At 40.5% G+C, this 23,550-nt stretch overlaps 1 long non-coding RNA gene across 3 annotated transcripts in view; it reads right to left on the bottom strand.

Moving 5' to 3' along the window:
• Nucleotides 1–258: 258 nt before the first annotated feature.
• The window catches only part of LOC128075501 (uncharacterized), a 113,710-nt gene continuing 90,418 nt past the window's right edge, over nt 259–23,550 (bottom strand). For all 3 annotated transcript variants that reach the window (XR_008203868.1, XR_008203867.1, XR_008203866.1), the window contains one exon: nt 259–547. This is a non-coding gene — a long non-coding RNA (uncharacterized LOC128075501). The remainder of the gene's footprint in view (nt 548–23,550) is intronic.

Here is a 23,550-nt window from a genome sequence, read left to right on the forward strand (position 1 = left end):
GCTACCATCTAGCTTGCTTCATTACTTTTCATAGTGTGGCACGTGTCCAAAGCTCTAACAGCATCACTTCACTGGGCACCTCAAAGGGTGTCAAAGGGTGTTCAGCATATTAAGCCAGATATTTATTTCTCTTGGAGTCTATTTTTAGGTTTATTGAAAATAAAAATAAAAAAAATAATTAAAAAAAAAGAGGCACAAACAGAAGCCACTCTTAATACAACAAGTACTCAACAACTACCCGCAAGGCTGAGGTGTAATACCAGCTACAGATTCATTATGCTCGCTAAATTACACTCATCATTTGAGTTTCAGAACTCCAGTACTTACTTGAGTAACATCAAATAAGTAAGCAGAGCAAGTGAGTGTAATGCTCAGAGTGAAGTGCTCTGTGTGGAATCCGGAGCAGCGTTATTTACGAATTCCATCCAGTGTGAATATGCAAGACATGGACATCAATCTTTATCCATTCCAATTACAAACAAAGGTAATCCCATAGTCAAGCATACATTTAGCATTAGATGGTGCATATTTGGGCAGACCTGAGAACCTGAAGGATAAATATTGATATATTAAAACAGAGTCTATTACTCACCTTCTGAATAAACCACTGATTTTAATTTACTTACAATTCTGCAGTAGCATATTTCCAAAGAGGAAATTAGATTTCTGCGTATCATAGCAAATCACAAAGCCAAAATGTCAACTTCATATATCAAGCAATTACTTGTAATGTTTATTTTTTGGGGAAAATTTTTACATATATTTACTTAGAAAGCCACATGGGTCCCTCCAAAATAAATAGGGGCTATAATTCTTGCCAAAAAAATCCACAGTTCCAGAGATCTAGTCATCAATTTCCTGCAGCATTAATGAGGAAAGGCGCTGAGACAGTCATTCATACTGTCTTTATGATAAGACTAACCTACAGGGCAAATCAAGATTAAGGACAAAGGGAAGACAAATGAATAGAATAAAGAAGTAGGTTTTTTAAATTCACCTCCTGATTTTTCTAAACATCTTAAATTTGTAAGTATTACACTCAAAGATCACATTAAAAATTATAAATGTTCTCCAGGCAAGAAACTACCTAAAAGATGAGGTAAAGAGGTTTGTTTTGTTTTGGTTTTTTTTTTTGCTTTTGCATTAAGCATTAAACTTACAGATTTATTAGGCTGGAATTGGGTGGGAAAGCCAGTTCTTAAAAGTTCTGGAAATTGCTACAGGTCATCTTTCCAAGAAGAAAATGGTTGAAATTGAGACAGACAAGGTCAGGTCTCGGTAACTCGGCTCTTTAAGGCCGTACTTCAGCACTTCCACATCTCAGCTTTCACACCAACATATTTTTGTTTGGATATTTGCTTTTTTGGCTTCCACGCTACTTGGCCAGCAATCAGGAACTTAGTCCACTTTAACCCACAGATAAGTCTGGAGGTGTCTTATCTTACGTACTCAAGAATAATGGATTAGAAAGGGTGGAGAAGCTCACCCCCAAGCATCCAGGACACACAACTCCCCTCATAAGCCATGAGCTGCTCAAGGTGGCCATGCCTGAAATAGTGTGTGACCATACTGTCATAAAGGACAGCATTAAATACAAGCCTCTGTCACACACCTGCTCTTTCTCTGCCATAACCAACACACCCACCACCCTGATATCTGGACATCACTTGCTCAAACTTCGTGACACTTCAGTGTTTGTAACACTACCTCTTTCTGCTTTTGCCAGGCTCAGCACTTCCATTTCTAACACACATGTACTGTCATTATGAAATGACAACTTAATGGACGTGGGCTACAGACACTGGAGCTGATTCTGCCAGTGCCAGCCCCAAACCAGAAGTGGGGGGGTCACTCCACACTCAGCCTGGCTGCACGGAACTCAGATGAAACCCAGAAATAGCACAGCAGTGTTGGTGCTGGCCAAGCCACAAGCCTGCCAAGGGTGCTTTCCATCACTGTGAATGTGTCCTCAGCAGCATGCAACTTTGCAATACATACATTATTCCTGCAAACAAGGCTTAGCTTCCATTAGCTAACAGGAGAGCTGTGCAGCTGCAGCTTTTCACTCACAGCACAACCTTTCCAGACAACAACACACCCAGCAAGCCACTGAGACAGGTGATTATGACAGATGTTTGGTGGCCCTGCTAGGCAGGGGGGTTGGAACTACATGATCCTTGAGGTCCCTTCCAACACGGGTGATTCTGTGATTCTGTGTGATTATATTCTTACCCAGATTGTAAAAAAACATTAGGTGTCATTCACACAGCTTTCATGAAGGATGAGCAAATACCATCAGCATATCCATTTATTCTCAGGTGTGGATTTCAACCCTCTCAGCCATCTTTTTTTCAGTACTTTCTGCTGCCTATCTCCTCCTCTATTTCACAGAGACCATCTCTGTTTCTCTCACAGTAGCTAGTGTGACTGCAATGGAAATCACAGACAAATTTACCACTAAGCCGCTTCAAATGTGCTACTAAGCCCTTCAACTCCTAATTGATTTAGGAGGTTGGCCCAGCTGATAATATTCTCTAATCCAGACACCGTATGTGTGACCTGATGGAATCCCATCAGCTCTCAGGTTATACTCACTGTTCCAAGGGCACTCTCTCAGGCAGGAATACAACATCTCAGTGTTCCACAGCCCACTGCAGGCTGCTCTGTGTGAGCTCTTTTAGTGAGCTGCCCGCTTGTGCCAACTCAGCACCATGCCTATGTGGCACAGTATTTCATCCCTTCTGTCCCTCTGTTTGCCTTATCTAAACATGCAGAAATGCTCCATGTTATGGCTAGGATTTATGAAAGAAATTTTCCTGTTTAAGTTCAGTATCTAAACCTCACTCCTCATTGTTTTGGTTGCAGTTTGGTAAGACAGCAGCCTGCAGCAGGAACTTTCCAGCAGATTGCCAGCTGGTAAGGCCTCTTCTCGGGAGATGTTCATATAACCTCCCTGCCAGGTTTTCGTTGTTCAGAAACGTCCAAACCAAGAAATCATCCCTTCTAGCCCTCTCCTTCTGGTCTAACCAGATGGACAAAAGCAACCAAGTAAATCAATAAAGCAGTGAGAAAGAAAAACAAAACAAAAATAATTTCTGATTAGTTTTTGCCTTGCAAAACATTGACGAAACCTCCTGCAAAGCAAGAGCAAGGTTAGGCACGGCCACCAGGACCTCCTGCCAGCCCTGATGGGCAAGAGAAGTGCAGCTCATCAGCATCCTCAGGAGTCCTGCCCACAGCTATGCCAGGGCAGAGGAGTGTCTTCTCCATAGCTTGTTTCTTTAGCTGGGAAAAGAAAGGCCCAAAGGCAAGCCAGAGAGCTGATTCAGAGCATGGAGGAGACGATGGGGAGTCTGAAAGAAAAATATCAATGTCTCTTGGGAGAAATGCAAATGTATTGGCACAGATGAAGCATGGCAGGCAGGTATGAGCAAATACAAGGGAAGTTTTAGGGTGCCACTAAAGCATTCCAGCAAGTCCAGAGCATGAAATAGAATAACTGAGCTATCAAATAATAAAACCCATCAGCCAGACCCACCGCACCAGCCCCAGTTAGCTTCCTTTTCCTGTCAAACAATAATTTTCTTCTAATTACTCATATTGAATATTGCCAGATTCTTGAAGCTCACTCAGAACAGGATCTGCTCAGAGCTTTAAGTGCTACAGAAGTTAAATAGCAGTACCCCATATAGTGCTTCTTGACTGCTTGATGATGCAAATGAGGAACTGAGCCCAGTTTAGGTAACCACAGCTGGGCAGAAACTGCATCACTGTGCACACTTAAAAACAAGCTCTCAAATGCCCTGCTTGTTGATTATATTGATGTAAAAGGAGATAAGTTGTCATACAAATTAAGACAAAAAACAAGAACATTTTGCCTTGGAGTTTTAGTCCATAATTTTTTTACACAAAGACTTTTCTGCAGTATCCTGCAGTTACCAATAGATCTCAGACTGAGCCATATGAACATTAACAATGTAACTTGCAGAAGCTGTTCCCCACAAAAATGTCTGCATTTGGTGCCTTCCATTGAATTTCCACTGATGGAAGGCAAAAATCTTTAGCTGAGGTTGGACCAAAGGAGCTCCAGGCATGCAAACAACATTCATCAAAATGAAGGAAAATAGACCTGTGAACTGTTGCAAAAACAGCGAAAGCAAAGCCAAGGCCTTCTGGCACACCGCTGCCTGAGCAGCGAGCTCAGGAGCTGAGCTAAGAGCAGCTCTGCACATGAAGCTTCATTTGAAATCTTTGCACATCCTTGGAACAGCACATCTGATACCAGCAGGGTTTACTCAGCGCTCCATCCTTCTGAGGGAGATAAATTCACTTCTGTAACAATTTACTGAGTGTCATTCTTTTGGACTGAAGAAAAAGAGATCATTTTCACTCTGAATGAACTTGAAAGATCTGGCATATCTCAAACACAAGCATCTTGATTAAAATCTATTCCCTTTCCACTTCTGCAGCACAGAACTGCATATGCCAGCTATATCCTGTCTTCCAGTCCAACGTAGAGAGCATTTCAGAGAGCTGCAGATATACTGTCTGAAGAAAACTGCCTGGAAGCAGGACAGGCAAACTGTAAATGTATGTTACTACCGTTACACAGCTTGTGGCAGTCCTGCCTGATCCGTAGCTCAGTACCCTTCACTGACTAAGGGATGCTCAGGTGAAGCACCAGCCTTCAGCTACAGTCTGTTCTGGAGCACTGCAAACTGAAACTGCTGAGTTTCATGTGGCTCAGACTGCCTGTTATTCCCAGCAGGATTCGATAACAACCCAGATCTTTCAGAGCTTCCAAACACACAAGTGGGAAACCAGCAAACAGATATTTTGATGTTTGACAGTTTGTGCTGTTCAGTGATCAGGTGCCACCAAGCTTCGCTGCAACTGGCATCACTCTCAGTGATTCCACCACGAAGCTCTGGGAACGTTTCTGAGATGCAGCACTGTGGAGTGCCTCCAGATCTATGAATAACTATTCAAAGCCATTCTTCTGGCTTTGCCGTGACTTTTGGGTGCCTTTCAGGAAAAACAAAAGACGTTCTCTAAAGCAAAATAAATCTCCTCTTCCACCACAAATAACTGCTCCTTTCAGAGAAATGGAAGAAAACCTCAAAACAGAGACAGAAAAATCCAAGGTTTTGGTGCTTGCAAGATTTTAACTGTATTTACAGTGGAAAAACTGCATTTCTGAGGCCACGATTATCCCATGAAAGGCTCGGAATTGTACTCGATACTTTCCAAAGTGGGAAGCAAGTCTTTTTGGAGCGAGCTGCAGGGAAAGCAAGCCATTCCCTGGCACAGCAGACAGCTGGGGCAGTCTCCAAGGCAGCCCACTGGCCATCCGAGAGCCCTGCGGAGCCAGGCTTTCTGCCGTGACAGGGGCGAGAGGCCACAGGAGGCAGCAGTCCTTGCCAGAAACGGCGGCTGCCTCCTCCACGCCCCAGCTCACCGCCAGCTCCCCAGCCCGGCTGCGCCTCTCCCTTTCCACAGCAAGGCGACACCGAACCCCGCTGGGTCACATCCTGTCCTCTTCACAACGGTCCTTGCACTGCTGCTGGGGACAGGGGCTAGCAGAGCAAAAAACAACGGAGAAGAACATTTAAACCCAGTTTCTGGAAGGTGGGAGTCAGAAGCTGGCTGCAGTTTTCTCCCTGCACAGAGTGCTCAGAGATAAGGTAAGGTGCACAGTGATCCTGAGCACTACTTCAGCCAGGCTGTGGCTCCTTGCAGTCAGGACTGAAGCACTGGGTGAAACATCTTCAAAAACCATCATCAATGCCTTAGTCTCCTAGAGCAAAACTGAGACAGCTTTTGCATTAAACCTACTTGGTTGGAAACAGTTACAAGAAAAAATTGCAAACAGTTTTGAGAATTAAATCATCGGTTCCACCCAGGAATTACAACAAACATCTACAGACACCAAATTAATGTATTTTATTTTAAGCAAAACTCTCTGTGTAAACGTGCCTGTCCTGGGGAAAAGAAAGGGCTGTCCAGCTTTGGCCAGCCCTGCACTTTGCAAGAAGGTATCAACTTCCCTTCGGGTTGCCTTGAAAAGGCCTTGTCTCCCTGATTTACACAGGTATGGCGTGAATGGCTCAGCGGCTGAGGCCTGCTCAGCCAAACACCCATGTGTGCATGAAATTAGAATGTCAACATTTGATTCATGCTGCCAGGCTGTGACTGTGAAACAAATTATGTCAGTGGGTGGCAATTGCAATATTAGTCTAAGCAGATAACATTTAGCTAAAAGGAGGGGCTCAGTTCACACTCTTCTCCTTACCATTTTAATATGTCAACATCATTAGAATTAGAAGGCCAGGAATTTTGTGAGAATGGAAAAAATACAGAGGCAAGCAAAGATATCAGAGGTTGAGAGCAAGTTTACGATAAAGCATAAGGTAGCACAACCCAAATAAAGGTTCAGCAAATTCCTTGCAGCTGCCCACTGCACACCTTCACTACACACAGTTCAGATTTATCAACAATCTCCTGCCCTACTCAATGATTTTAAAATATCAAAGATCGATCGCCATGGAATGTAAGTGACAAACAGCATGTGACAAACCTACGGCATGCTGAAAGCTGCATCTTCAGGGCAGAAGTGCCATTTACTAATTAATTTTTTACAAATAAAGCCTTGGAAATGTTCGGCTTGAGCTATCAAACTTTAAAATGCATGGAAACAAGATCATAATCCAGCTTCTTCTCAATTAAAAAGAAATAAAATTAACTTTTAGAAGACTGAAAGAAACACCAAGTTTTCCTAAGGTGCTCCTAGCATTTCTGAGTTGTTTCCCACGCGGTCAATCATTTTTGAGATGTGAAGTCAGTATTTTGTTGTACAGACTTTAAAATAAAACATACTTGAAACGAACATACGATACTCAACAGTACCTATTTTTACTATAAAGAGTAAAGAAATAAATACACAAAACTAAATGTACTATAGAGATTTAAAAGACATAGTAAGACTAAGACATAGTATTGTTTTTTTTTCTTGCATTCCCAATTAATTCCCAATAAGCCCTATGTACCACAAGGCAATTTTGCCACAGAATCCATCATACTTCTAGCTCCTTTTTATTTTCCCTCATTTTAACTAGCAAAATGGCAAAACATCAATTTAAAGTTTTATTTCATAGCAAACACCCACGTTGTTAAAGTTAATGCTGTGAAAAATCCAACTTGTAATAGTGAAATGTTTATAGAAGCAACCATTCATTTAGTTGTAGAACTAGGCTTCAGCTATCAGCTTCATAGTTAATGCTCAGAAAGACAGAGTTTTTAGATGATTCCACTAAAAACTAATCTATCAACTTTATTTTCCAGCATATAAAAACTAGCTTTAGCTGAAAGCCATTAAGAGGGAAACAGCTTGCATCCAACTCCTCTGCTCACCACCCTGCGCTACCTGTATTCCAGGGTCATCCCACACCAGTAAGTTTGGCTCAACCCTTCCTCCTTTCGTTTAGTCACTATCAGTGAGCACATCATCAGGTTCAGCCTTACTCTCAAGTGAAGGCAACCAGAATTTCATCGTCAGGTCGAACTCTAACTGCCCTACTCACTAGAAAAACGTCATTGAAGTTAATGAGCCAAATTAATCACTGGCATAACTCCACTGACTTCACCAAGGATCAATTTGATTCAATAGGACTGCTCTGTAGACGGGGATTGGATACACAGACATCAATGGGATCAAGATGGGATACATAATGAGAAATCCAGATCATTTATTCTCCAGACTTCTCAAAGACTGATCTAAATTGACTTCAGAAAACACACATTGTAATAAGACATGTAATGCATGCGGCCGAGCTGCCATTTCACAAGCTCAAAATACTTCAAGTCTGCTGCCAAGATATCTACTACCAGTGACTTCCAAAGGTCTGGGACAGCTTCTATCAAGCCACTCAAGTAGGTGATCTTTTAAAAAGTTATGTGAAAAGAGTATAAGAGTTTCAAAATATTTTGCTCCTGGGAAAACACCAAACAGAAGGCGCAGATATCACTGACTCCCTTCTTGCAACTGCACTTGTTTTACCTACTGAGACAGATGCTACAGCGTGACTCTTCCTAATAATAATCAAAAAAACATGGGAAAAAAATCACAGTAACAGATTGCAATTTTTCTGCTACTTCACCTACTTCAGGGTATGTGGTTTTGGAATCTTTTCAAAGAGAAGGATTTTTCATTCCAAATCTTCCAGAATTGTTCAAATAAGTACAAAAAAAAAAAAAGTTCAAAACTGCTTCTGCTTCTTTTTCTCTGCAACATAAACTACTAAACTCTTCCAAGAGGTGTGTGTTAAAAGTTACTTCTTTGTCCAAAAACAAACTAACAAAGGAAATACCGTTTTCCATTCATTAACAAAATAGTAAGAATATAAAAAGCAAATTAAAAGTAAAAAGAAATGAGGAATTTAAAATAATTTGCATATTTGAACTACTTCATACTGAGGAAAAATGCCTGGGCAGAGCACTGTATCTAATTTTAAAGGCTCAGCTATCCACCCTGTGCACAAAAATAAGCATAAACCATCAAACTTCTCAGAAGGTAATTTGGTAACACTGCCTGCATAGAGGAAAGCAGAAAAGACAGCACTAAGACCGCAGGAAAGGTTCTTTATGGTGTAGTGACAGCCTTGTAACTTCTCCATTATGATGAGAACCACAGCATAAAGATTGCATTATCATCTGTGGTTAACTGTCAAATGCATTTTAATGCTTTATTTGGGAGAGCTAAGTAAAAAAACAAAACAGTCCTCCTCTTCTTAATCTACCCATCTTTGAGAACGTAAACGCAGCTCATACTTGTGTGTCAGCGTGGGGAGTTAACTGTATTCTTTCAGCTTCATGTAAATTCCTGAAGATCAGAGAGCTGAGTAAACAATATTTTGATGTAAACAGATTATCAACATGAGAGGAATGACCGTCTGGTCACCCGTGGGGGTTTATTCACTTAACACTTCCACCCCATAAAGACAATTGTGTGCAATCAATGCATATAGGGCCTTTCACAGAGTTGCTAAGTGATACGTAGTGTCAACAGAAAAATGCGTGATGTACAGAAGGGCTGCTGAACAGCCAAGAGAAAACAACACACATGGATGATATTTTAAACTTAATTCAGTGCGTTATGAAGATTGTGACAGGCACAGTGGCTGAGCAGAAAGCACTGCAAAAATTTGACTTTATAAAGTTGGATCTCCCATGTGTGTAAAGAGTTTAATTTGGTAACAAGTGAATCACAGTGCAGAACAGTAACTGGTTCAAATAGGAAAAGCCAACCCAGCAGGGAAGCACTGAATATTCATTCATTGGAAAGCACAGCAGTCATTTTACAATCCAGGCTTCAATATATGAGCAGATCGTTTGTCTAAGATTGTATATGCATTCTCTCATTTTCCTCATCTCTGGAAACTATCTTAGTAAAAGCCCAGAAGCTGTTTTCAACAGTTTCTTCAGAATTTCTAAAGAAAGGGAAGAAGGTTGAATGGCATCACATTGCCCCATACAACCATGAAAACCTGTTTTGTGGGACATTCTTGAAACCAACCCAGAAAGAAACCCTTAAGAGGTTTTGTATTTATTTACTCATTCTCTCCCACCACCCACTTGATAGGTTTTATATTCAAATGCAAAATATATCTGCCTTTGTTCTAAGGATTCAATCTGATTTTGGTTTGATTTACAGAACAATCCTGAGAAATCTGATCTTTTGCCAGATTTTATTTTCTAATAGCTGTGTGCAGTACGCAGAAAATTTACAATTCTCAAAAGCTTTTCTAAACTGCTTTCAGTACTTCAGCTTACTGCCATGTTCAAAGCACACAGAGACAGTTCAGCGTTTTGGCCAAATACATCCTTCATTGCATCTCTGATCTATTTTCTACAAAACAAATCTTCCAAACTTGCAAAATGGTTTTCTCACAAGCTGTTAGGGAATTCTGTGTTGCTCAGGTTGCTGCCGACAATAAACAGGCAGTGTGAGGCTCCTGGGTGACTGAGTGATTCTGAGTGGATTAAACATAGCTCAGTCAAATGCATCAAATGAGTCTCACTAAGCTCAGCCATTTCCAAAGTTTCAAAAAGCAATTTTAAAAGTTTGTTTTAAAAAGTTGTGTGGTTTTTTTTGTTGTTGTTCTTATTTGTTTGGGTTTTTTCCTTCTTCAAAGGTGTTTAACAGTTAAAACACTTGGGGAGGACTTTAAGTGAAAAGATTCTTAGAGAAAATCATCTCCTGAATTGCTGCCTCGATTCAGTTGGATGAAACTGTTAGCAGAGTTCCTGAGCTACAGCTGACCAGCTGGCGTCCCGCTCAAACACTCTCCAAATGTATTTGCAGACTTCGGCCCAGCACGCACAGATCAGTGCAACTCTAAATATGCATAAATTCATCTGAATGCAATGGGGTAAGTTGAGTTCACACAAAATTATTTGATGCGTTGTTGCTAAAAGTTGCTGATATTTATACATTTCCTATTGGAATAACACCTGGCAGGCAGGAGCGGGGTGTCTTTGCTCTCCAAACAGCAAAAATCAGAAATGGTCTCTGCCCTGAAGAGACTGCAAAGTAATGATGGGTGCCAGGTGAGAAAAGGATGGGACAAGCAGAGGATCTGGACCCGAATCAGTGATCTTTAAAGAAAATACAGATAATTCCTTTAAGTGCAAGGCAGAAAAGTGCTGACAAGGAAGGAATCAACCTGTTCGAGAAAAGACGGATAATGAGGTTTGGGATCATCTCAGTAAATCAACTCATACATTGATTAGGCTGCTGGATTTCTAAATTGAAAATATAACAAGCCAATAAAGATAAACTTGGAAATCTCTCTCTGCAAAGGTAGCTGGGTACATAATAGTTTTGAGGAAGTGAAAAATGAAGTTCTTTAAGCAATCAGTTTGTAGCTGAATTTTAATTAATAGGTTGAATCTGACCTTTAATGAAATAAACTCATAGATTATTATTTGTTCTAACCATAAACCTCAAAATGATCTAATAATTTATCAATAATAACAAAATTCAACTCTAAAGAACTGACTTTCATTTTCAGCCTTGATGAATTGACATTGCCTGGAAACTAAGTATAAAAAGAGGTGCTTTCCACATGAGGAATCTCTCACTCTGGTCAGATAAGCTCTATACAAATGCTGAGATTAGAATATTCTTCTCATGCACTGCAAAAAAAAAAAATTCCCCAACCAACCCCTAAGCACTACCCATATACTGTCTTATTTTTTCAGACAACAAATTTTGAAGGGTGAACAGAGGAAAAGAGGAAAAAAGGAACAATCACAAATGGAGCTTGGCTTTCATGGCATCCCAGCAGTCACCTCAGCGCAGCAAACACAGCACTGCTCCGCAGAAAGAGTAAATAGGAACGAACACAGATGTGGCTGATACAGCTGCACGCAGCAGGTGCATGAAGAGGTCTCAAATTGGCAGGAAAGTAAATACTTCCAAGGCACTGGTCAGTTCTCGTGCTGCCTGGAGTTTTGTAAGCAGCAACACCAGGCTGGATTTTGCTGCTCCGATCTTGCTCGGGCTGTTTAGCAGGAACACAACCGTGGAATCCGAACTTTTTATGTCAACTCCCTTACAGTAACAAGTTGTTCATCAGAGTTACCAGAGGAGACTGTTCTGGGTTACATTAGGACTGCAATAATTTGGGAATAAATTAGCTATACAGTTAGCTCATAATAGCTTAGGATAAACTATTTTTCCTTGGTTAAGCACTGCACTCTTTCTAATTTTAGAAAAAAAAATACAATTCTCTATTTACTTATCCCTGCCACTTTTTCTACCAAACATCCTTCTGATGGGAATTTTGCATGTAAGGTTTGCCCTGTCGGACATCCACTTTTGTCTTGAATCACAGTATGTAAAGATACACACACACACACTCTACTTGGTAACAGGTTATGATGCATGGAGTGAGTGGCAGGCTCTGCTGCAGCTTCATTCCTGAGCCCTCACCTTTTTTTTTTTAACATTCTGTTTATTGTAAATATTTCCATCCTTCTAGATGCTGCGTTACAGGGCAACTCAAACAATAGGAGGGAAGGGCTCTCATCTTGCACTAAGCCTTGAAACAGTGCAGAGAAGGCAGGCAGTGCATTTGCAGAGGAGTGCTGGGAGGGGAGGACTCAGCACACAGCCCTGGGCAGCAAGGACAGAGGAGGTTTGTAGAGAAAACATTGTGCCACAGAGATGTCGTGTGAAACCACAAAGCTAGAAAAGAAAATTTGTTTCTGCTGTTATGAATTAATGACCCCCAAATGGAATAAACATTGTTCAGTTAAAAACGTTTTTTTTTTCTTTTTCTTTTTTTTTTTTTTCCCCTAGAATGTTTAATTTCTTTAAACCACATCTGAAAATACTCAACTATCCCTTTTCTTTAGTTTATCCTGTTTTGTCACTGTAAAGGAAGAGGAAATAAAGAAAAACAGAACAGGAAAGAAATTTGAAATATAGTCTTTGCTTTAATTTTTATTTTTTTTTTTAAAGGGCACCTGAGGAATTCTATTAACTAAACATATTTCTTGGTATTCAGTAACTTTCAAACAGTCCAAATGCAATATTCGCATTTAATTTTTACATAAGCAAACTTGCTTTATTCTAGCAGTAGACAGAATAATGTTTTAAATATGAAAGTAGAGACTCAGCAGCACTTGGACAAGATACATTCAACTTGCATGAATTTTTGTTTGCTGGAAAAGAAGCATATGGTCCTGAGAGTAGCCTTAATGCACACCAACTATTAGTTCAATCTTCCTTTCCTTAACCGAAAAATGAGCTCCCAAACGTGTATTTTATGTTATCCAGCAAACTAAGGACTTGATTCTGCCTTTATCAGCAGATGCTTTGCTTTTAGCTAAAACAAAACTAAAATGGCTCCAAATGGATCCAAAGTTAGAAATTCATTTAGTCTTTTATTTCTTGAGGTCAGCATGCTGCTACTCTGAGCATGCAAGCATGGGTAATTGCATACTGAGATAGCAATTTGCACAGGCCTTAAGTGTGAAACTGCAGTATATTATTCCAAGTTGACCTCAGGAATATCAATTACAGCCCCCCCCCCCAACTCCTTAACAGAACATGAAGAAAGAATGAGAAATATTCATAAAATAAAGTTCTCCAGAGGCTCATTCCTTGCAGCTCATTCCTTCTGACATAGAGCTCCTCTGACAGGATCCTTAGGATCCCAACGACTCGAAGAGCGAAAGCCAAGCTGTGGGTCTCCAAGGACTTGCTCACCTGGAGAGCTCTGAAAACAGCCTGCCCACTGCTTGTGCTGCGGCAGCGCCTCTGCCCCTGCACTGTAACACACACAAGGTCTCACTACCATTGGGACTGCTGCTCTTCCACTCAGTTAATAAACAAGCTCAGACTTGGGTTAAGGGATTTTATCTATTTCCACTGAAGAAGAATTCAGCAGTGAAAGCTTAAAGCAATTAAGTTCAGACTAGCTGAAATACCAGGGCAAACTCAACAACACCGTTAGACAAGGGCCAAGACTTAAACTGACTTAAGCAGGTAGTTTGAAAAGCTGAGCCAAGTGCAATCTCAGACGCTGTCACTACCACAAGGCCTGTGTGCAGCTTGGGACCAGTGGAAGCTAAGCAGCAACTGCAGTCACTGCTGTGTGGAGCTGTGTCGGAGGAGCTCGTGGTCAGCAGCAGATTACAGCAACCTGTCCTGGCAAAATCTGCCCTCAAAACATTTCCAAACTCTGTCATTGGAGACAAAGGAAATGTTTGTTACTGATTTCCGAGTCTACGGACAAATGAAAGAACTGTACAAGTGTGTTTCAACATACTGAAAAGCTTTTTCATATAAAGTGGCCAATTTACTGTTATGGTTACACTTAAGTCAATTAAAATGTTTTATTTGCAAGGATTTGAATCTCTTACCTTCATTAACATTTAGCAGTAAATGGGAGAAAAAAGGTAAATAAAATATTATCTGGCTTTTTAAAGGTCACTCCAGCTTGATCACTATAAAAAGCAAGCTAGGAACACAGAATATGCTCCTTTGTATGGATTTAATACAAATAACCTGAGCAGAACAGTACCAGAAAAAGATGGCAAAAAGAAAAAGTCAGCACTGGGTGTTTAATACATTCTAATGCTGGTGTTTAATACATTCTTAATTACAGTCAGCTTTTGTTCATCTGGCTTGCAATAATTTTCTTTTTTTTCCCTTAAACCTCCCATCATAAATCACTCTCATCACAAAGCATTCAACTGATGCACCTATTCTTAGCACCTGCTTTTAAACAACCTTAGGCTAGCAATCCAAACTGACAAAATTACATACCTAATACTTTGCATGCCTTTCCCAAAGGAATAGTTGGCCACATGCTGGAGTCTGGGTCCTATGCAGGCTGGAGGGTGCCCAGAAGGGCAGTCCCTCCATTGCAATTAGGGAGTTACTGCAGAGCCCTACTTCATGAGCTTTCATATTGCTGTTTATTAAAAAGAATAATGTGGTATTTAAAATTCACTGTCACAAATTTCTTTTAAACAAACATTTTTAATATTTGTAAAGAGAAGTAACATCAATGATGCAGGAAGACAATGTGTTTTTAATATAAACAGACAACAGTGAAAAAGTAAAAATTATTTGTGCTCCTATCGGCAAAGATTTACTCAAATGCACAGTTCATATTAAGCACACTTTTGTTTTCCATTTTACTATGTACATCTCTGACTGCTGACACTAAAACAGAAATTCCCTATCAACAGAATTAACAAAGCAAAATGTTACTCAGTAGAATATATAATCTTCCATCAAACCAATGTCCTTGGTAAACAGATGACCTTCGATTCAAAACCACAGATGGAAGCCCGCACCACAGCAAATTTTCTCTAAAAATGGTTCAAATGCAGTGTAGTAACAAATCCCAATTCTGCCCATATCCATCCTAAAGTACATCAAAAACTCATCTCACTGCTAAGGCCACAGAAAGGTACTAACTTATGAACCTGAAACTACATCATCTGAGAGACTTTCATGGTGAAATGACACAATCAGTAACGAATCCTACCAGCTGCCAGATGTCCCAGATCCCATCACATGAATCAAGGCACCTAAGTTGAAATTAAATCCCTAGCGACCCAAGGAAGGTGCAGACTAACTGAATTTATGTATAAGTGTATAAGTTGTAGTGAGTATTTGGCTAAGGACAGATTGTTCAGTCCAAATTACACTTCCATAATCACAAAATATTGAACATAATCTCCTGTTCAAAAGGGTTAAAGATCACTTGTTGGAAGCAAATAATAACTGTACAAGTGGTGACACAAAACAATATGCTGAGTTAAAGCTAAAACACACAATCAGTTATCACAATTGAGATCAAGTTTTCTAGTTCTACAGATACAGCAAACACTGGAACTAAGCAACATGAGACTGAGGACAAGCAAGGCAGGAAAGCTCTTTGCTAATTCCAAAGAAAGTCACTCTAACACTGTATTTCACAAGCAGCTGGCTAGAAAACAGTTATCCAAGACTGCTTTGGGCAAGGGTGGCCATTATCTTGAATCCACTGTGTTGGCACAATAGGGAGCACAAAGAAGCCTTCTCCTTCCTACTGCTACTTATGGAATGCAAAACATAGAAAATCTGAAGAGGAGGTTGTAATCACTGATTTAGGAACAGGAGCAGTAGCTGGTAATTACATTACATTCTCTTCAGAATATGATTTTCTATACGATGCTGTAAATCAAGTAGCAGGAAGAGCAATAACACGAAAGTGTGATAATCAAGCCCTTCTGTTTTTTGATATAGAAATAATCAGGCTAATCATTATTTCCTTTCCGCGTATAAATTCATTTCTGTCTAACCATGGGAAAGCCTGGACCAAGAAAGGAAATATAGCTAACATAAATAAATGAAATAGTTGGAAGCAGCATTATAACACATCTGAAACCTCATCCTGCTGTTCAGTACTCAGAGACAAAACCGTGAGCATGCCCCGGATGTGGGAAGGAGGATTGCTGCTCCTCCTGCTATTGCTGTGTATGCCAGCCAGCAGCGCCTTGCGCGCAGAGAGGTGAAAAACTCAGAGCTCTATTGCTCCTTCTGTCACCCAGATAACCACAAGGAAGTGCTGACAAGTTCTGAATCCAAATCATACTCACTAATAGAGACTTAAGGGACGAGTATGTATAGAAATATTTTTCGCTGTAGCTATTAAGATTCATGGTGTAGAATAAGAAGCTCACCCTTCCCCTGCACGAGCGTGCAGAGTACACACAGTCATCTTATCTTTGCAACACAGGGAGATGTGTTTAAGTTGACTCAGAAAGAAAGTTTTCTAAAGTGAAATCCAAAATTCTGAACACTACTCAAAAATCAGTGAAGAAGGACCATTTTGACACAGAAACATCTGCAAACACGTTTCATATTGAATGTGGAAGGCTTACACAGCCCTTGGGAACTTTTCTCTACTCTTTAATTTGAGAAACTTTTTCTCAAGAGCTTCACTATCAGAGGAACCAATTCCCAGCTTTCATGTGCTATGTCTTTAACAAGATGGGCCTAATCAAGTCTTCAAACATGAGATCAAAGACTATCTGTAATAAACCAAACGATATGTGTCTGGCATGTATTGACAAGGCTGCATGGCTTCAGTTGCTCAGTTTCATTATTACTAACATTTATCACACGACACTCTGGATGGCATACTAGAAGTTCCCTAACTTTTTAGCAAAAATATTGTCAAAAGGTAATAACACTTGACCTCAGTTTTACCTTCTTAATACCTGCAGTGATCTGCAAGCTCAAACAACGCAGCAACACTTAGGAAAAAAATTTAAGCCTGTCGTTAGCACACAGTAAATTTGAAGAACAATAATTTTACAGAAAAAATTTCAACTATCTATCGCCAAAAATGCAATGTAGGAGGGCTCTCCAGCTTCCCTGATGAAGCCTCTCAAGCGCCTCCCGACCGTCAGCTGAGCGTGCCTCCCTTCCCCAGGGGGATGTCAGAGGTATTGCAGCCACTGCACAGATAGATCTGGCATGGGCCTGAACTTAATTGTTAATTGAGCAGAATATTAGCCTAGAGATCTGGTTCCTCTGCTCTAACCGATCAACAAAGCCGCTTCCCAATTAAAGGAGTTTCACAATATCTGCTTTGCCTGGCAAATACAGTTTCAATAACTTTATTATTTCCTTTTCTTCTAGTAATTGCCCTATCTGTGCCTGTGAAACACTTCTGTGGCCTTGCAGCACAGAGAGCACAGGTACCAATGATGAATTCTGCTTATATTTTAGAGAATGCCTATAAGGTACGTTAGATTTAAAAATCCTTCGTCAGATTGATGACTACTAAGATCCATGTTTATTTACCAAAATAAGCCCTTTTAAATGTAGTAAGGAAAGGCAGAGAAGGAAAAGGAAATAAATTACACTTTACTACCACAATTATTTGCAGAGTTCGAGTCTAGATTTGGTACAATTGTATTTTAAGGTCATCCTAGAAGACCTAGATAATTTCCAGAATTCTTGCACTGAATATATGCCCCCATTTTCTTCCTAACAAAATACAATCCAATACCAACTACATTTGTGTGGCTACTAGTGTTAACAGGACAGCCTGCTTTGTGAATCCAGGCCTTCTTCGAAAACAGGAGGAATGCTGAGGAAAACTGAAACCTCTTACACTCACTGCTGTGTCACCCTCTTATTTTGAGAGGATAAAATGCTGAAAACCAGGACCATACCAGCAGATTTTAACTACCCCTTGGTCAGCAGTGGCTTTCATCTTCCTATCTAACGCTAGAGAGACTCTAGAGGCAGGGTTTCTAGATTCAAGAACTAAGAATCAGGCCATAGCATGCATCCAGTTCTTGGTTTGTGATCTGTAGTTTATGTATCATAGACCACAACATCAAGTCAGACAACTAAACCATACAATTAAGAAAGTGCATCCAAGTTAAAAACTGATAGCAAACGATGCCAGAGTTCCAGCATTTAAGGATCATTTGAACCTTTGCAAAAGGAAATAAAAATTTCTGTATGAAGTTTAGTAGTATCTTCACGTTTCAACTGAGCCACCTGTTCTGACTGTTCTAACGATAACGGTCTCCTGTACTGTTCCAGAATAGTAAGCCTTGGATAAAATAACCTTACTGCTTCATCCCACATACTGTACAACTGCACAGCCATTTGTTAGGTCCTGCCTTAAAGCCAATTCAAACCTTTCCTGTGATCTCTCTTCAAAAGTGTCAAAGTCCTAGCAATCTAACTTTCCACAGTTTCTTTTAACGCTGTATTCTGCTTTCTATGGCAAACTAACTGTCCACAGGTTACAAGAGCCTTTGCTCCCTGCAAATGTACTGCATCTGACCTGCTAATTATCCGACAAAAGTATGGATCAGACGGAAATCAAACTGTCAAAGGGAATTGATCTAATCTCTTATTTTCTATTCTTACTGTGGCTGTCACGTACATCAAGACATATCCTACTCCTCGACATCACACAATGTTGGCACATCGGAGCAATTGAATGCAACGCCTCAGAAAGACTTTGAAAGTTTTTTATTCTGGACAGCCACCTATTATCCAGTGAATGAGAATAATTCAGTAGACATTTACTGGAGCAGACATACGCAGTATTTTCACAGATGTCCTGGTATGTCCATACCAGCGATTATTCCATTATTTGTCTGTTTGCTTTTCCTTTCAAACTGTGGCTCCTTTTCAACCCTCAGCCAAGAACAAGCCCAGACATTTCTTTTTACTTACTTACTCATAGCACCTAAAGACAGGAGCCAGAAATGGAGTTCAACAGCCTTCAGAACAGTGCTGTCACCATTTCCAGAGGGCTTACAGTCTGTAATAAAGGTGACAGAATTGGGAGGGCAAAAGCAGCAGTGAAAATGAGCATGTATTTTATCATGGATCTACTAAAACTAATTTCTAGCTTTTTTTTTTTTTTTTTTTTTGCCATTTCAGTAACAGATGACAACAGAAAATTACCAGTTCTGAGGACTTGAGGACAGAGAGGGAAGTGGAAATAGAGAAACACAGCACTGCAAGATAGTCAAAAATCTGCACACAAAATCTTCTCCAGCACTTTCTAAGCAGACAATGCAGTTTAATTTTCTTCAGAAGAAATCACTTTGTGTAACGTTATGGACAAGTGCATCTAATGATATTTAATATTTAATTTAGAACCACAACTGTCCTGGGGAGCTCAGCTTGTGTTGACAGTGAATGAGCAAGTATGAAATACAAAGAAGGGCAGAGATCTGCCTCTTTTGGAACTGTAGGATACTTCAGTGAACAAGCTAGAAGTCAGATTTCTGTTAAGGTGTTTAGGTGATAAAAACAGTTATTCATCTAACAAACTCTCCAAAATGTCTACTTGGCAAATTTGAAATCAACACAACGTCGTCCTTACTGCATGTCCAATGCAATTTTACATTACCCCAACACCCCCACCCCCCCAAGCTCTCTCAGGAGTCTCCCTGTGGTAAATCACTGGGATGAGGTTTTCCTGAGGAGCCTGGCTAACAGGTCAGGAGCCCAAGGCAGACATGCACAAGGCACGATGATGCTTTTGGTTTCCTGTTGTCCCTCAACAACAACAGCAACAAATCCAACAATCCAAATCAAATCATAAAGCAAACTAAAAAACCAACCAACAAAACAAGAAACATTTCAAAAGGAAAGCAGTAATTTGTTACTACTGAAACTTTAATATGACAACCAAACATATATCACAAACCATTTCAAGCATATCTCCTTATTACAAAATCAAAAGAACCCAACCCACCTGCTGTCCAGCTAAATGCAAACTTACTTTTACTTGAGATCAGTAAAGCAGTAAGAGTATCAAGGATAGCTATGAGCTTTGAACATAGACACCTTGCTTTAGAGATACCTGAGCAGCAGATTAGGCCCCTTATCTCTCCCTAAAGCAGGTCATCTTCATGATCTATTCCATTCATAGCCAAGATACACGTATACTCATTCTTCTGCATGTTTTTGCTCTTTACTTACACTGTGAGAAGGCCTGAAACGGACCTTTAGTATTTAAAAATGCTTTTCTTATTAAAAAGAAACAGTGGTAAATTAAACAGATGTTTCAAGCAGATAAAGATCCTAGCTGTCTTTAGCTTCAGAAAATTAACAGTATTAACAATCATTTGCAGTTACTTCAAGATTCATTTTAAGAGTGAAAATGGGAATGTACTAGAGCTACATAGCGCGCTCTTCTTGGTAGAAGAGATTACACAAACAATTTTAAAGCTCGCTTGGAGAGCCAGCCAGCATATCATTCAGGTCAATTATTTGCAATGCTACAAACACATCAGGATAACAACACAGTGAAGGATTGTAAGGCAATATTGTTTCCCCAGAAGCCTTTGTCTTACAAGGTAATTTATGACCTGTTCTGGAATCCAGTCTTTACAAAACCATAAATTCACACTTGCACTCAACTTCAAAGGGACCATTATCAGCAAAGGTGGCAGAAGGCATCAGACTGCTGCAAGCTAGATAAACAGATAAGTGAGACTTTCATGGCTTTCTCCTCTGGGTCTGCTAACAGGACAAAGGCACCTAAAGGTACAGCTGCTCCCCAGCATTTGGCCCTGCTATTTGCAAACTTCACCACTTAATGTGCTACTTCCCTTTTACAATGTGAAGGAAGTCTTACTCACTCAGGTGCAAAAACTTGCAGTACTAACTGAGCTTTGAAAGCTCTCTCAATACCCCATCAATGCTTACCTAGCAGCTAATGCTCTGCCATGAACACAGTCACATGTAAAGCAAACACCAAGAAGAAATAACAAATCAACGAGGAGTCAATGCTTGGCATCCCAAAGTAAAATAAAATGCAAGCTCTGCAGAGCAGTTGGCTTTAACTGACATATGGGGCTGGCAACCGGAAAGCTTTTCAGGGCTTTTGCAGTGTTACCTGCTCTCTAGAGCTGGATGAGAAGAGCTTATGTTGGCACCAATGCTGCTAACTTGGGCCGAGCCCCCTTGCTGCAGGTAGTGGATCAGGGGCCTGCAGGGAGGGCTGTGTACAGAAATATGCTCAGACTCATGCTCACACTCACTGCCTTTCAAACTAAAGCCTGCCAATTTTGAGACAGTCATTTTAGACATGCTGAGAATTCACAGCACCACAAACTTGAAAACAGTACTCCAATAGTTCCACTTTGCAGGAGCAATGAAGGGGTGCTAGGAAAAGCAGGCAGCTGTCCCAGATGATTAACCACTGTGGTTACCAGCAATCTGCCTGATTAGCCACCCAGACAGCCTGGGCTAGAGCAGTAGCTGCTGACAGAGAGCAGTGCCTAAGAAGCACTCCCTTGCTGACATTTAAAACTCCCACCTACCCTTCCATCACTTCTAGATTAATTAGCTAATGTTTGCACAGCATTATGAAGATACAAAGAGCTGAGCCCAATCATGGCTGTTGTCCAGAATTACTTCTAAGTACTGTGATAAAGTGAACACAGTATTGCTATGGAAAGATGTGAAGGCATAGAGCAAATGTCTTCTTCTTCCAGTGCAACTGTCCAGCAGCAATTGGGTTCTCTAGCAGAGTAACAGAGACTCAGAGACACAGACTCAATGGAAACTGGACACTGCTGGCAGAGAAATGAAGACACTCTTGTGGAGGGCCATCAGTCTACTAACCATGGTTTTCATTTCAGATCCATACAGAATTGTCTTCTGGCTGAACTTCAGTTCTTTCTGGGACAGACTAGAGAATGTGTGCTTACTTCAGTTCTCTGCACTGAGAGAAACGTTGGGTCACAAGATTTGTAGTAGTAAAAACATTCTGTGTGCTAAGATTATTGAGGGAACCTTACTGAAGGACTGGATGGCAGGTTCAATAACAGCAGTGTTTGCTAAACTCCTTGCTCTGGAAGCCAGCCCTTACTACAACTGTTGTCCATGCTATGGCTTTGTCATTGAAGCTATTAAGACATCAGTGGCAAAATCAGTTGGTGTTCCTTAGATATTTCTTTGGCCTGAGTAAGTGAAGGAGCTTGTGCTGTCTCCATTCACAAAGAAACATTCTTCCATACATCAGATCACAGTAGAAACATCCGAGTAACTTTAAGGCCAGTGAAAGTTTTGCTAGGAACTTGATATGCAGGTATCCAATTCCCTTAATTTCTGCAGTTATTTTGATGCACTGATAAGAAGTACTATCACGCTTCCTTGAAACTCTAGTAAGAATTACCAGCATTTAACTTACAGTATTCTCCCCACCAAAGACAATGGACTTCATAGAGAGGCACACCGCCGTCTCGTGGTTGTCACAGGAACATTGCTCCCCAGGATGAGACACTGCCTTGAGGGGCCAGAGTTTGCTGCAACAGAATAATTGCTCAAATATTTTATACTACTGTCGAACAAAAAGAATACCTGAAAAATCTGCACGCTCTGTAGACTGGCAGGACCTGGTATTTTAGTCACAATCCATCACCAGTCAGCTGCGTCTGCAGCTGCTTTCCCAGAACTCCGTCACAAATTTCCCACTTTACAGTTTATTAAATAAAAGCAATCCTACTTTAAGAGACCCAAGAAATTGCTTGCATATGAAAAAAAGTCTAACTTGTGGGCAGCTGTGAATGGTGTTGAGTACAAGTATTCCAGTAACAGTAACCAACTGGGAAACCTCAGTTTCCCTCCATGACTTCTACCTGTGCTTAAAATATATCCTATTCAGGAGGAAATGGCTGCTCTTAGCAGCATTCAAGAAATTGTAATATGTGCTGGATAGCCATACTAAGCAAGATATGGTGATTTGCCCCCTTAATTTTCAAATAATAGCAAAAACTCTTGAATCACCCATGCAGGAACAGTTAATTAACTCTGGGGGGTGAAGGGGGGAGGAAGCAAACACAAAGCTAGGTAAGGAATAAAGCCACATCCTCAGGATAAGGAATAACGAGGAGAGAAATTCCCCGGATTCCCTCAAAGACCATTTTCAGACCCTCTTCAGCTTCTGCGTGTCTCAGACTGCTCCTTGTTCAAAGACAAACTCCACAGCCAAGCCAAAACTGACCTAGTAGGACACCTCAACATCTGAAGGAGAAGAAGGCTCATAGGTAACAGTAACAGCAACCCCTGCTCTCCTTTGGAACCATGTTTGAACTGACCTTCCTTTTCGTCCGCTCCACTTTCTCTATGCCAGAACCCAAAGAACAGAGCGATCTTGGCAATCGCTAGGCTGAGTGCATTGCTACGTACTCTCAGCTGCCACTCCAGCAGTGCAGAACACAGACTGTAATGTCACACAAATCAGTTTGGTCACATACCTCTAACACAAACAGATTAACTAGAAGATTATATGTGTGTGTGCATGTTTGTGTTGGGTTTAGTGAACACACCTAAATCTGTTCAATCCCGTTGTACATTTTATGTCCTGCAAATATGAAAATATGTATTGCTATCTGCAATAATAATATGAATATTCATAATATGAATACTGAGTATTAAACCTGGTCAAAACAACAGAAGAATTGTAATTTTTCCACAACATTTTTAAATTA

Source organism: Tympanuchus pallidicinctus, unplaced genomic scaffold (genome assembly GCF_026119805.1).
Source record: "Tympanuchus pallidicinctus isolate F22 unplaced genomic scaffold, pur_lepc_1.0 scaffold12, whole genome shotgun sequence".
NCBI classification, from domain to species: Eukaryota; Metazoa; Chordata; class Aves; order Galliformes; family Phasianidae; genus Tympanuchus; species Tympanuchus pallidicinctus.